General features: G+C 44.4%; 1 protein-coding gene across 2 annotated transcripts in view; it reads left to right on the top strand.

Annotated features, from left to right (window-relative positions):
• Positions 1–287: 287 nt before the first annotated feature.
• ATRNL1 (attractin like 1) overlaps positions 288–14220 on the top strand; it is a 919082-nt gene continuing 905149 nt past the window's right edge. The window contains exon 1 of one of the 2 annotated variants that reach the window (XR_012381651.1): positions 288–402. The gene's annotated coding sequence lies outside the window, so the exon portion shown is untranslated. Of the gene's footprint in view, positions 403–4951; positions 5052–14220 lie in introns of those variants that run through there. The other variant, XM_073904148.1, reaches the window with a different exon arrangement.

The following is a 14220-nucleotide window of genomic DNA, read 5'->3' as shown; positions in this document are numbered from 1 at the left end:
TGTTGCCACCATATAGGAACAATTCAACCTGCTGCACCTCCTTTACTTCTTCCTCACCTCATGTGTCACTTACCTGACATTTCTTTTCTTTTTTTTTTTTTTAAGACTTTATTTATTTCTTGAGAGAGAGAGAGAGAGAGTGCATGCATGAGCAGGGGGAGGGACAGACGGAGGGAGAGGGACAAGTAGACTCTGTGTTGAGTGCAGAGCCTGACACAGGGTTGATTCATCCCATGACCCTGAGATCATAGCCTGAGCTGAAACAAAGAGTCGGACGCTTAACCTACCAAGCCACTGACATTTATTTTCTATGTTGTCTGTCTTCCTGCACTAAATTGTCAGCCTGATTTGTTCACTGCTGTGTTCCTGGGGCCTAGACCAGAGCCTGGCACATGGTATTCAGTAAGTACTTGTCAAATGAATGAATTATGTCTTTTAATCCCTAACTATAGGTCTCGAAGTTAGATATTAATATAACCCTCTTACAGATGAGGAAAGCGAGGCCCAGGAGGGTTTGGTAACTTATGCTGGATCCTCAGCTGCAGAGTGGAAGAGCCGGGATTTCGATGTGTGTCTTGCCTTTTCCACTATTCCAGGCTGCTCACCATCAGCAGCCCCTCTCTGGACTCCCCTCTGCTCGGTACCCCCAGCCCTGCCCAGAGATACACACTGCTCCGTGCAGACCACAGTTCAATTTTTACCCAGTCAGTTGCCCCTAAGCCGAGAGCAAAGCAATTACACTTTAAATCCCCTTACGGCAGATATTTCTGAGCATGTTCAGGGGTAACCAGCACATTTTGCATTCAGATTTTATTTCTGGTTTGCTGCGAAAAGGCAATTAAATGAAAGGTTACGCAGCTTTTTTTAAGTGGCCAACTCAAACTTTTGGCTTATTTTTGCCCTGCTGTCTTTATAGGCATTTTACCAATATTTATCACTACCTCCCTCAGGGAGCCCTCAGATCTGTGATATTTGAAATAACAAAGCTTCTCCGTTGTGGGCCCTTTAAAAGGTTCGTGGTAAAACTGCACTATTAACATTCACAGTTCCTCATTTGTGAGGCCGGATTGCACTTATATATTTCCATATTCCTCACTGTTTTTGCCAATGAGGATTTCATAGAATAGTGTTTGAAGGCTAAAGACTTCAAAGCAAATTCTTTACCATCTTTATCTTGAAAAATATTCAATATTTGTATAATTAAAGTGAAGTCTTCCTGGAGGAAATGACAACTCCAATAATCTTAAATGTACCTCCAAGAAAGAAGCTGTCAAAATGACATTTAGCTGTACGGTCACATTCTCCAAGACGGCTGCTTCTCCTCCTGATTTCTTGTAATCTTTGAAGGTTATGTCACGGCTGACTTCAGATCACTTTTTAAATTATTACAGTCTCCCTTCAGTGTGAGTTCTGAGGGTGAGAGCCTCTGTCTTCCCTTTGCTCCACATTTTGTCTCCTGCATTGTTACCAGCCTTTGAAAACAAAAGCCAAAACAACAAAGTCTTCCTTGACCCAGGTTTTGCCCCTAGTTACTATCCTATTACTCTTTTCCTCTGTACCAAAGCTTTTCAGTAAATCCGGGTACCTGTTTTCATTTTCTCATCTCCTAAATACATGGCAAAGATTTCACAGTGACCTCCAAGCTCATTAGCAATTAATCTAAGGGAATTTCTCAAGTTCTTTTTTTAATTGACCGCCCCCCTGTCTGCCTCTCGGGTCTTCACTTCACACTCCTCACTTGGCGCCCTACTCAGTGTTCAAGCATCCTTTCATCTAGGATGTCTTCAGAGTAGCTCAAGAGTTGGTATCATAATCCATACATCTTTGTGCCTGGGGCTGGCGAGGACATTCAGGGAGAAGAGGAGGAAGCTGGAAGGAGCTCAGGAGAGGGCTAGGGAACTGGATCCATCTTGGGGAGAGGGGGACCTTACAGCTTTACACTTGGTGTTCAGAGGGCCTTGGAGAACTTGACCTGGGTCAAAACTAATTCTTGGGGTCCAGTCCAGCGGTCAGTAGGGATTTCCAGACAGTGCTTCTACTCATTCAATGAAAATTCACCAAGTGTCAATTCTGCGTTAGGCATTGTACTGGGCGTGGGAGATGCTAAGGTCCTTAAGTTGCTCACTGGGGAAGCAGACAGACAGAAAAGTAAACCCACAAGTATGAAAAGAAAAGTATAATTCAGCAATGGGTTCATATCAATGGTCATAGAAACAAATGTCATTGCCTTTATTTCATCAATTGCTCTTTCGAGAGTTTGATATGGGACGTAGTAGGTGTTATACTGGAGAAGCATGATAGTGATTGCTTTTCACGATTAGGCACATGAATAAATAAATAAGATGCTTTGGTATTTTTATAAATAGCTGTTAAGAGCCACCAGAAAACCTGGAAACTCTTAAAACTTTGCCATGCTACCTCATCTAGAATCTTGCATTTTGCACATTCTCGCCCCACACAAACACCTGTTTTCTTCATTGCTTAGTCTGTTTAAACCTCACATCCCTCCGCCATCTCTTATTTAGTCCCATCCATTATTTCTCCTGTGCCAAATGAAACAAAAATGACAGACTGTCTAACCAAGGAGAGTAGATTTTCGACAGGCAGTATTTCACGAGTAGGAGGAAAGAGTCAAGACAGGTATGGTAAACAAAATAAGCTAATAATGTTATAGCGTAACAACTTTCAGCCATACATTTCAAAAAAATTTAAGACCTTGAGAGACATGTCTGCCATGAAGAAATAAAAACTTTAAGAGACGATGTAGAAAATAACAGGAAGAGTGAATTTTTCAACTTATGGTATGTGGTCAAAGCTTGCTCATTGCCAAGTTCATCATCATAAACGCTTTCTATTATTTAAAGCATAGGTTTTAGGTTTAGTTAGACCTGATCCAAATCCCGATGCTGCCACTTGCTGAGTGACCTTCGGTGACCTTGCCTCTCTCAACATCTGTTTCTCTATACGTAAGGTGGAATACTGATGGCTTGCAGTGAGGAATAAACGCACGAAAAATGTCAAGAATAGCATCTGGTATTGGAGTAGGTACTTGACAAGTCGTAGCTGCAAGTGAAGATTTATTTAAGAGTTCTAGTTTTGTCCTACAACTATTTAATGAATTTTTAAAAGAGGAATACATAGATTTTCTTAGCGATTCAAGAGCTTTGAAATGATAGAAATGTGTCATACCTGTCTTCATCTAAGAAATTCATCTTTGTTCACTTCTTTTGACTTGCTGTGAGTGTTTCTGGCAATTTTTAATTAAGCCCTCACAGATTTTATACCATTGGTTATGTGGTAAGCAAATTATTTGCGAAAATAATATTCTTGCTTCCTTTGGGGGAATTTCCTCTATAGAAATATACAGCATCCAATTCGATGTGCTACAATTTCAGATGTTGAAAAAGGACTTTAATTTGAGAAGGGGTCCGTTTGGATTCTACAACCTGAAACTGCTTTGTTAGTTCTGTTTTTCTGGCTTCTGGGAGAGGAGGAGATATGAATTCAATTAGCACCTTGGTGTTTTCTTTATCCTTCATTTCGGTATGGGAGGTGCTTCATATGCACAGTGGTGTCAGGTTACATCAAAAGGGGGGGAAACAGTTTCTTGATTTTTAATTTTCTACCAAAAAGGAAAGCACCCATTTTGTTCTGCTCTGATTAGTATGGGAGATAGTGCATGGCTTTGAGGGCAGGCAGATGCTTCAAAGGCGGTGTAACAGAGATCTTTATTAATTTCCGTGCAGGATTTTTGCTTCTGCTGCGCCTAGGCTGAAGGTAACGGCCCAGGGAGATGAGCAATGCAGAGCGCTAACCAACCTAAGCCAGGTGTTATCAAGAACAAGTCACGGTGGTGAGAAAATGGCATGTTCACAGTCTCCCACTTCCTTCTCCATCAGAAACACAACGTTCATTATTTTATTTAGGGATTCAAAAAATTATTTTAAAGTCAGTAACAAGTCTAATTATAAAGACATTTGCTGTGAAGGTGCTGGGATTAAGGCTAGTTTGCCACTCCCTCTTTTGGAGAAAGCCAGAATGGAATCATGCAGAATGTTCACTCTGCCACCAATCCTGCTTTTCTAATGAGGAAACAGAGGCCCACGTGGCAAACTAAGGATTAAACAACTAGTTAGCGCTCTGGTCCTTTCATTAAGCACTGAAATCTTGATCCAGTAATAGATTTGTCCGGTAAAAGGAGCTTCCCTAACTAACTGGTTCTCACTCATGTTCTTCAAAGGGCCTCTGCATCCTCTACACACCTCTGGAGGGGACTTCGCCTCCACTGCTGAGAGACCAAAGCCTAACCTGTTACAAGTGACATTCTGCAGCTCATGTCCCAGAAACACTAGCATGCCTGAGCTCCAGCAAGGCTGCCTGGGTGGTCAATCCATTTAATTCAGTGAGCACTTCGTTCTAGTTAGCTGAGCATCTACTTTGTAGCAGGCACTGTGGAGGTTCACAGAAGAGAGAAACACTGAGATCCTACCCTAGCCTATAAAAACATCATGCAGGGAAATGTTTAAAATGTAGGTAAGCTCTGGGGCTTCCTTTAGGCTAGACGTCAAACTGAAATGCCTGCAGAGGCCCAGCTGACAACATAAATGAGTGATTTTGGCTGGATGTGAAACAATTTGGGTTGGGGGGATGCTGTGGGCTGTTTCCAGCTGGAGAGTTCACTCCTGTTTTAAAGGGACAGCCAATTGTGTTCCCATGCAGAAATGCAGGGCCAGTCTGGCCAATACTGAAGATTTCTCAGGAAAAGCCAGAAAGCTCAATTTTTGGATAAAATCCCACAAAAGGACTGTGCAGGCCAAATGGACCCAGCCCAGTTTGCTGTCTCCCACTTAGCCATGTGTAGAGCGGTCCCAGAGAGCAGGGCACAGTGCCCTTCAGAATCATTCTTTTTCATCCTCTGCCACAGCTTTCCTCGTCCTTTCTTCTCCCCCAGCCCCCTCTGGCCCAGGCCCGGGTTCAGCAGATGATCCAGAGGAAGACAGAGGGTCGGTCATGGGCTCAGTATAAACAACCTTGAGCAACACTACTCTGGGGTAAGCACCTCACTGTACACTTGCAATTTTTTTTTTAAAGGCAATATTTATGATTTTCTTCTTTCAGGGAAGAGCTGTATCCATTTTGGTAAGCACTCAGAGGCTGACACGGGTTAGGGCCGTACGAGGATGCGCGGTAGAGAACTCCATTCTGCAATGAGTGAAAACAGCATCAAATGCCACGTGAAAGTCACTGCCAGAAACATTACATTAGTGTTAAAACTGGGTTAAAAAATTCTAAAGGGACCAATGGGCCAACCATTAAAAGACCTGCGTGTGACCCCTCTATCTTTCTCTCCTCTCTTTTTTTTAAAAGATTTTATTAAATTGACGGCGCTTGGGTGGCTCAGATGGTTAAACGTCTGCCTTCGGCTCAGGTGATCTCCTGGTCCTAGGATTGAGCTCCAGGAGCCCCATGTCTGGCTCCCGGCTCAGCAGGGAGCCTGCTTTTCTCTCTCCCTCTGCCCCTCCCCCCCCTCATGCTCACTCTCTCTGTCTCAAATGAATAAATAAAATCCTTTTTTTTTAAGGTTTTATTTATTCATTTGACAGAGAAAGAAAGAGAGCACAAGTAAGGGGAGTGGTAAGGAGAGGGCAGGAGGCCCTTCCACAAGGTGGAAGGTAAGGAAGGGGACACAATGAGGTCCAAGGAAACTCAAGATCCAGGGGTGCCTCAACTATGAGGGGTAACGAAGTCTAAAGAGTGGCTCAAGTAGAGTGACGGCAGAGGTCCTGAAGCCGGAGAGGTGCACACAGAGATTAGAAGGACCCCTCCAGCTAGGAGGGTGACCATGGAGAAGGGGTCGGAGGATAGAGTTTATGATCTAGGTCCTGAAGCCATGGAGGGCAGTGTGACCTTGGCTCAAGGTCAGTGTTAAAAGTCATGGGATGTTATGCTCCATCGTCCATTGCCAGTTATTGAGCATCTTCTATGGGCATGATGCTGTGTGGACTCTAAAGACAAATAAGACAACATTCCTATCCATTTAGTAGGGAGATGAGGCCTGGACACAGGAAATACAGTGTCATGTGACTGGTAGAGGTGAAGGACGCTATAGATTAAAAGATGAGCCTCTTAATATTAATAATAGATACCACTTATTTGAGCCCTTACAATGTGCCCAGCATTGTGTTAGGTACTTTACCTGCATTCCTTTTAATCTTCAGAACAATACATTTAATAGATGAAGAAATGGAATGAGAAATTTTATTTTATTTTATTTTTTTTAAGATTTTATTTTATTTGAGAGCAAGAATGAGAGAGAGAGAGAGAGAGAGAGAGAGCACATGAGAGGGGGGGAGGGTCAGAGGGAGAAGCAGACTCCCTGCCGAGCAGGGAGCCCGATGCAGGACTCGATCCCGGGACTCCAGGATCATGACCTGAGCCGAAGGCAGTCGCTTAACCAACTGAGCCACCCAGGCGCCCCTGGAATGAGAAATTTTAAATAACTTATCCAAGTTCACACATCTGGCAAGTGGCAGATCCAGGCTTGAAACCACATCTTTCTAATGCCAAAAAGCCTGTCCCCCAACCACTGTGTGTACTAGACCCCTCCCCCTTAAAGACAAGGCTCTGATGGAGATGAAGGAGAGTGTAATAGGAGATTTGGAGTTTCTTTTTAAAAAATTACTCAGCTTGCATATTCCTAAAGAGTCAATTCATGTTAAGAAATAATTTCCCTTGTGCTCGCATGTGACATGTATTTTTAGGATCTGCTGTTAGCAAGTGTATTTTTGTGTGATTGAGTGGGAGAGTGGGAAAGTTTTGCAGAGCTGTTTAAACCAGAATGCAGGGGGCACAGCAGAGACTTTAAAGTCTCTGTCATCTAACGTCTTGGAAAAACCACAAAGAGACGTGTTCTCAATTTATTATTCTATGTACATCCCCAGATGAATGACTAGTTAAAGGTATTGTTAAAGCATTTTAAATGACCCACTTCCAGCAGCGAACAAAATCACTTACCGTGCCAGGCCAACTGGCGTTTCTGAGATTATAAAACCACAAAGTGAGGAAAACGTTAAAACTGCTAAAGCAAAAAGATACACAATAATGGAGAAGGATAAAAAAACTGAGCTTTATTGTCTGCATAGGCAGATGGCTGACCACTAGGTGGGCCTCAATGTAATGTCCAGGGTAATTGGCTGCTGGGGTTTTTCTGGCGAGGAAGCTTCAGACTTCAGCTTGGTACACAAAATCCTGGCGCATTTCTTTCCTATGCCCTGCTCTCTGCCTTCTCACGACTAGATCTGACAGTTGATCCCAGCAGGCAATTGAAAACAGAAAGTTACCTTTATCTTAAAATGCTATTCTGGAAATAACGACATGAAAAGTAATTAAGGACCGGATTTCCTATCCACCATTCCCTTCTGCATGTACAATTATCCGCAGATATAAAATTGCCTGCTTTGATAATTATACCTTCCAAATGAGGGGCAAGTGGCTAATTATGCCCACATGTGGCCGATTGCACTCTCCATTAGCCAATTATGTGCACGATTATTTGTGCACATAAATAATTGTACTCATGGAAAATAGCTGACCTCCTTTCAAATGCTCCTGCTTTGAGTGGCTGATGGAGTGATTGTCACACTGGAAATGTACTCATTGGGAATGAAAGAGTATCAGATACCAGGAAACGCACAAGGGACCAGAGCTTGCGGGTGGTGCTGAAGCAAATGGCAGTGGGAGTCCAGGAGAGCGGGAAGGACCACAGGACAGAAGGGTGAACCTGTGGGTGAGGAAGGTGCTTCCGATGTTGGCTGAGCGGCTCACGTGTGGTGACCTTGGGCAGGTCATTAACCTTCCCTCTGTCCTACTGGTTCTGCATACACAATGAGGATGATAATAATGCCCAAGTCCCAGCTCTATTGTAGGATGGATCCGACAATTCAAAAGGATCTGCAGTCTACTTTGGATAAAAGCACTACATAATATGAGGCATTATGATGTGGATCAGCACGTTTCCAATTGCCAAGGAAAGGTAGTGACCCTCCTTAGCAAACCAGGACCTCTGGTTTGGAGGGAAAGGAGGTGTGATAAGGACAGGAAGCTTGATCCCCCAGGGCACTGATGAGACACCAGAGAATGACGTAGTCATTCAGAATTCATTCATTCATTCATTCATTCACTCCTGCAACAGACAAGAGTCAGCCTTTCACATGGAGCTCCTCTGATTAGTAAATGAGGGGAACTTTTACTTCACGCCTAGGAAATCTGGCATGGGTTTTCACAGTTTGATTGGCAGGCAAACTCAATGCCAGTGAATGTTGTGAGGTAGAGTCACTTTTAACGACACAAGAACTGTGGTTTTCATGCCAAGACTAACAAGTAGTAGATGTCACAGTGTCAAGGGTAAGGCCAAGAGGCAAGATAGCAGCTTTGCTACCTGCCTGTGCTCGCATCTGCCCTTTCACACACAGTAGAAGGAAGTATTCTGCCTCATGGGTGGAAGTAAAAGATTCGCAGAGGCAAAAATGCTAAATTAGTTTTGAAAGAAGAGGTGTTTGCCAGATGGGTGGGACATAGGGGGATGTGGTCATATTATGGGAAACCAAGGTATAAAATTGCCTGGTCTAGGGTTAAATGTGTGGACTCTGAAACCAGACCCTGCCTGGATTTGAATCCTGACTGTGTGATATTGAGCAAATTACTTAACCTCTCTGTGTTTCTGTCCACTCTTATAAAATGGGGATTATAATAGACTTGTGTCATAAAGTTTTGTAAGGGTCCAAGTAATACATATATAAATAGAAGTATTTAGAGCAATGACTAACACAGAAGAAGCACTATCTGGCATTATTTTAATTACTAGACTAAAAATAGACCAAAAAGTCCATCCAAGAAAAGCAATACTAGTGGTTCTCAATCTTTACTATATCTAAAAATCACATGCATAACTGAGCAAATAAAGCAAATTCCTGGGTTCCATCCTCAGAGATTCTCACTCACTAGGTTGGGCTAGAGTCCAGGAAATCTTCACTTCAAACAAGCATCTCCTGAATCCCACCCCATGTGATTCTGATGCAGGTGATCTGCGGACCAGGCTTGGAGAAATAGAATCACACAGAAGTGGCTCTGACCACATCCCATTTCTTACCTGGCATATCTAACATGTGAAAAGGAGATTCTAAGGCCTTGTGTTGAAGGTCTTTTTCTGGGATTTCTGCTTACAAGAGCCTCTTCGGGAACAGGCAGTGAGAACCCAGAATGGCAATAACAAGTCTCCTCCAAAGCAGCACTGTGCCTGCGCTGTATGGTCAGATGGGCACACCGACAGCTTCCTTCTCTAACTCTTCTGTGTTTTCAGGAGACGGGATTAAAAAAAAAATTAATATTTTTATTAGGAGATGAATCTCATGTCTCTAATTCTATAAATAAGGAAACCAAAGCATAGACATCTGCACTTAGGGGAACAAGTTACCAAAGCCAGATGCTCCCAGCTCCCGGTGATTCCCAGCAGTGGGAATGAAGGTGGACTTGCCCACAGTGCAAAATATTGACCTGTGGCTGGAGGCTCTGCATTTGCCAGAAAGAACTCGTTCTGCCTGCGGTGCGTCAGTGCTTAAGGTAAGCGGTTCTTCAAAATGCTGGTTTTGAAAGCCTGGCTTCCCTAAATAGGAACATTCTAATGGTAGTAAAAATGAAAACGTCTTCTGAGTTGAAAAGGGACCCGCGGCATAATGGTTATCACACACTCCTCTCCCTGGGTGATGAGCAGATGGCTGGCTGGCCTCCACCCCCAGGGTCCGAATGCTGAAGCAATCGTAGAAAAGATACCAGGCATATGGGACACTTTTCAGAAATATGTCGTTGGCATAAAAAGAAATAATTGATTCATGATAATAAAAATGTTATACTTAAATACTATTCCCAAAAAAGAAATTTGCTTTCCCCATATCTACATATTGAATCTTCATGAAGACACGTTCCCCTAAAAACCCACTAGTGCCGGAATGTGTGTTGTACTTTGTGATGTAGTCACACAGATCTCATAGACCCAGTCAGGAATCACAGAGAGTAAAGGTCATCTGCTCCCTGCCTAAAGCCTGAACCCCCTGCGTTTCATCCCTAAGAACAGCCTCTCCCCTCTGCTGGAGGGTGGATGTAGCGGCCTGCAGTCCTCAGCCCTGCTCTAGCTGACATTTTCCTCCCCGGCTTCCAGATGAGAACATCGGAGGCATGCTTATCTGGAAAGAGCCAGTCAGGCCGGAGGGAGGGACTGAGTCTAACAAGATGATATGTGATAAGGATAATCGTGAAGCCGAACTCCAGACCGGAGGAATTGAGCAGCACGTTTTTGAGAACAGTGGAGATGAACTCTGGTGGCTGGGCACTTCTCTGTCTCTCTGCCTGCCAGAGCGGCCCATTCCATCTGGATGGCTCGAACTGTTGGAAAGTTCTTCTCCACATGGTGCTCATGTACCTTTAATCCATTCTTGCTGTGGTGGGGGGCTTGGTCACCCTGGCTTCCCCTATCTCTCCCTTGTGTGTTCCCTTTCTGCCTTACCCCCCTCCTCCTGGCTAACGAGTGCCAGCCACCCCGGGGCCTTTTCTCTGGTCCTTAATGGACCAAACCCGTTCCTGCCTCCAGGTCTTTACACCTGCTGTCCCACCTTTTGGCAAAGCTGCCTCCTTCCCGCCCTTCAGGACTCAGCCCAGATGTCTCCTCGCTCAGGGTCAAGTGAGGCCCCCCCCTTCCTCTCACTCTCTGTACCCTGTAAACTCCCTTCACCAACATTTATATTTGCTTAAAAATGTAGCTATTTGTACACTCTCTCTCCTGCCCCCCTTGTTCACTGCAAGTCTTCATAAGCTGGTAATTTAAACTCACTTCATAGATATCAGACCTGTTCCTCCAGATAATTTATATATCATTTATGGTCCATCCTGTGTTGGTAAGTTTATTTTAATTGTATTAGGTATGAAGAGAGCAAGGGTATTTGTTCACTTGTTCTTACCTAGGGATGTATCTAAAAAAGATTTAAAGTAGACATTTTGGGGGCCAACTATGTGTGATGACAAGGCGATCTTCTGTTCCTAGATATCTAGCTCTTCCAGCTCACCGTCCTGGCCTGGGCATGTCAGGCCTCAGGTCCCCTTCAGACGGTGTGGTCTCTGGAGCTGTGGCTCTCCAGGGTTGGCAGGTGGTGCCAGAGTCGGCCACAGGGATGGGATGCCAGTTGCACGGGACTGGGTCAGTCCTGACCTGGTCAGCGGGCCGGAGCTGTCAGAAGCCGAGGAGGTGGGTAGCTGCTGCTGTGAACTCCCTTCTCCTGAGACTGCCAAACGGCCATCAGACAGTGTTAATGACTTTTGACTTAGGTTTGAACAGAGCAGTCCCTTGGGCCATTTACCGTCCTGTATCATCCTCTCTGGAAAGTGCTAAGTAACTGCCCAGCAGACTGAGGAAATAAAATGCTCACAGAGGGGGAAAGGAAAAAAAAAAAAAAACCACACAGAAAGCCTGACTTTTCGTAACACGGTGTTTAGGTCTAGAACTGGATCGTGAAAGGGGCTTAAATTTTCTGCAATCCTTGTAGAGAACACTCATTTATCCCCTCCCTACTCCTCACACCTGCCTGCCTCTGTCTCTCTATCACACACACACACACACACACACACACACACACACACACACACGAGTCATTGCCAATAGTAATAGAGTTGTTTCTTTACCTCTTGGAAAGAAACCTCATTCTGATGAAGACCGTGCTGACTAGCCTGGCTCCTAATTGTGGAGACAATGCTTTATGCTGATATCTTTGCACAGCTGAAGGGCCTGGTGGAAGCCATCCTCTAAACAAAATAAGATAGAAAGATTCCTGCCAAGGTTCGCAAAACTGCAGTCTTCTGTCCTCTCCCCAACGCTCACAGCTTGGTGGGGGGGGGGGCAACGAGCACGCGTGGGCAGGGACCCCTGAAGGGAAGATGGGAGAAGAAATGTATGTGGAGGTCAGGCTGGCTAACAGAAAGAATCTACCCCCTCTTTGGTAACTGCTCTGAAATAAGTTGGCAGAAGTTCATAAGGACCTTTTGCAGGTACCAGAGGAAGCCCTTAAGGCTGAGACATTTATCCCTGCACAGACTCTTGAGAGTGTACCCTGCACAGTGGTCCATATTCTTGCTCTGACAATGCTAAAGAGAAGGACTGCAGGTCATGACTCTCCTCCCAGGATTATGACAGAAGGTGACCTCTTCTGAGGGTTCACCATGTACCAAGGGCTGATCGAAGCACTTTACTGTATAATCACATCTAGTCCTCACAGTTATCAGAAGGGAGTGGGTATGGAGCAAAAACCAATAAGGGTATCCAGGAATTGCTACCCTCTCTGGGCCCCTGTAAACATAGTAATTGTGTTTTCTTCTCCAAATGCTATGCATTGGTTCTATTGCTGAGGTATTCACTGTAGAAAGGAGACATAATAGTAATGATGTAAAAGGTTGCTGGTCAAGACAGCATCCAACTGCAGTGCTCACTGAAGGCTGAACCCAAAACTCCAGCTTCTCGACTATCCCAGGATGAAGATCGCTTGGTTCAAGGACAAGCCAGGTAAAGGGCTACTCTTCCTTATGTAAATGAGCAGGCTTCAAGAAAAGTGTAAAGAGATCTTTGTATTTTCTGGGTTTCAAAAATCTGCCTCACTCTTTGGGTAAAGGGTGGCAGGTAAAGGTCACCCAGGTAAAGGGAGCCCAGTACATCTGGTTCTGTAAGGTAGCAGACACTGAAATGAGATCCACACTTGGAGCCCATATGCCCCTGGCTCTGTGTATAAACTGCAAGAGCTAATCACAAACAGCTGTAACTTTGGAACAAGTGCAACATCGTTGGCTCCAACAGAGAGGGCTCTCGTCCTGTAGAAACCCATTGCATGTGTGCTTTCCTCTAGGCTGGAAAAGGCATGAGCAGACTAGTAAAAAGGCATCATGAAAGGGACTGTGACCCCTCGTGGAAATGGTGGTCTAGGTAGCCTCCATTTCCATTTGGCATTGGAAGAAAAGGGACCCATCTCTGTGCTCAGCAAAGCCTAAAAGATCTTGGGAGAAGGAAGCCTTACAGAGGAATAGACTGCACTTTCTGGGGTGTTGACGAGGGAGAGAGGAAGGGCGAGTGCTGCTTCAGGCAGTCATTCAGGAACCTGGCTGACAGCACATCTGCCATTTTTAACATTTGGTTTCCAAGGTTATTCCGGTCATTGAAGTCTCTACTCCAGTCCACATGAAAGAGGATGGCTTGGAGGAGCACAGATGGGAATTTTTATGGGCGAGACTTGAAATGTGCATATACCATTTCTGATCATACCTAACTTGAACGGGAGCTGAGAAATAGAGCCCCAGGAAGCAGATTTTGTGGATAGCTAGCAGTTTCTGCCACCTAAGACAAGGGGGATCTAAAGCAATTAATTAGAAAAAATATAATAAAAAATGGTGATAGCTAACATTTATTCAAAACTGACTATACACCAGGTAACTCTCTAAGCGTTTTCATGGATCAACTCATTTAACCCTGACAATGGCCTTGTGAAGTCAGTGCTGTTATCATCCCCATTTTATAGATAAGGAAACTGAAGTCTGGAGGGGGTTGAGTAGAGAAGTGGTCATAATTGTGCCCTCAGGCTTTGAGCAGTTCCTACGAGTATCACCTGGAATCTGATGTGAGAAATGCTCAAACAAGGTGGGAACAAGGAGCAGAAGGGCACTGAGCCTCAGTTGCCAAGTTGGGGATGGATGGATGGATGAATGGGTTGGGCTTGAAGTTTGATAGAGAAGCTGATGCTTGACAACTTTTGTGGAGCCTTGAAGGGTAAGAGGGACATCACTGGAGAAACTGGTGGGTATGGCAGGCAGGAGGCAGAGGAAACCATACCACCACCACAGAGACACGGGAGATACTATAGCATGTTTAGGGTCTTAAAGGATAAGTCTTTTAAAGGTAAAATCATGACCTCATGCAAATATGAAATGAACACATGTCAAAAATTTTTTAATTTATTAATTAATGAGGGAACCAGTAAGATGTTACAACTGGTTCAAAGGAGAACTCAAAGAACCACGCAGTAGGCAATGAAGAATGCTGAAGTGAGCTTACAAGTAGATGCAAAACGGTTTATCCACAGAGTGAGAATCAGCTATATTCCACTAGACATGATTCCAGTGCATTTCCATGCATCA

The sequence above is a fragment of the Callorhinus ursinus genome, unplaced genomic scaffold (assembly GCF_003265705.2).
Source record: "Callorhinus ursinus isolate GAN/ISIS: 27379988/994484 unplaced genomic scaffold, GSC_fseal_2.0 scaffold20, whole genome shotgun sequence".
In the NCBI taxonomy this organism is placed as follows: domain Eukaryota; kingdom Metazoa; phylum Chordata; class Mammalia; order Carnivora; family Otariidae; genus Callorhinus; species Callorhinus ursinus.
Note: the sequence above shows the minus strand (reverse complement) of the source record. Positions and strands in the feature narration are given on the sequence as shown.